The following is a 992-nucleotide window of genomic DNA, read 5'->3' as shown; positions in this document are numbered from 1 at the left end:
TTTTTTTTTTTTTTTTTTTTTTAATTTTTATTTTTTACACTTCGTTCTGTTTAGTGATACAAGCTATAGTATGTTTGTCAAACATTGAATTATCAAAGCAAAAGTTTGCTGAAGATGATAGCAAATATTGTTGATATGCCCTTCTCTATCTTTCAAGTTTCACCTACTTTCTCTCTTTTTTTTCATTATTCTTGGAGGGTATAGTTGTAATTTAGGAATTGACAAGGGATGTGAATTAAATTCATTTGGTTGAGTTTTAAAACTCAATATTTTTTGTTCACTAATATCTTGAACATAAAGAGTTAATAGATAGACAAATTAAATATGTTTGGCCCATCTAGTCTTATTTTCGTATTCATTTTCTACTTGAAAATACAAAGATTAATTCGCTCCTCTTTTCCACTTTTATTAGAGGTGGTTTATACGATCTAAGCTACCATAGTAGGGTTAGTTGGGTTAGATTCTTTTCCAAATTTGGATCACGGATTGGAGCTTTTATTGGTCGGATAAACCCAACTAACTCAAAAATATGATTTACAACTCAACCATACCTTACTTTTAAGATTTGTTAATGAAGAATAAAAATATTTGATGTTACAATAGTTGTAATAAATATTAGTGATATGTTATGATTTATGAATGTTTGATATTTAGGTTTCGTGATATTTGAGTTATTAATGTAATATGTAGTATAATTTTTTTAATGATTGAAATAAATCTAAACGGTCTGACAATCCAACTTAACCTGATTATGAACTCTTTTCATACACCTTGTTATTGTTAAATATCTCTCAAACAAAAAGAATTTGTGAAAAATAAGATTGTTCATAAGAAACTTACTTTTAACAAGCAAAATGATTATAATATACATACTCGACTTTAAACTTTTGAAATTAACCATGGTTTAACACTAATACTAAATCAAAAGTCTTTCAAGTCGCGTGTTTGAACGATAACCGTCAAAGTTATTTACATTAAAAAGGAAAAGGTTA

The sequence above is a fragment of the Cucurbita moschata genome, unplaced genomic scaffold (genome assembly GCF_002738365.1).
Source record: "Cucurbita moschata cultivar Rifu unplaced genomic scaffold, Cmos_1.0 Cmo_Scf00001, whole genome shotgun sequence".
Taxonomy (NCBI): Eukaryota; Viridiplantae; Streptophyta; class Magnoliopsida; order Cucurbitales; family Cucurbitaceae; genus Cucurbita; species Cucurbita moschata.
This window is presented reverse-complemented; position numbering follows the sequence as displayed.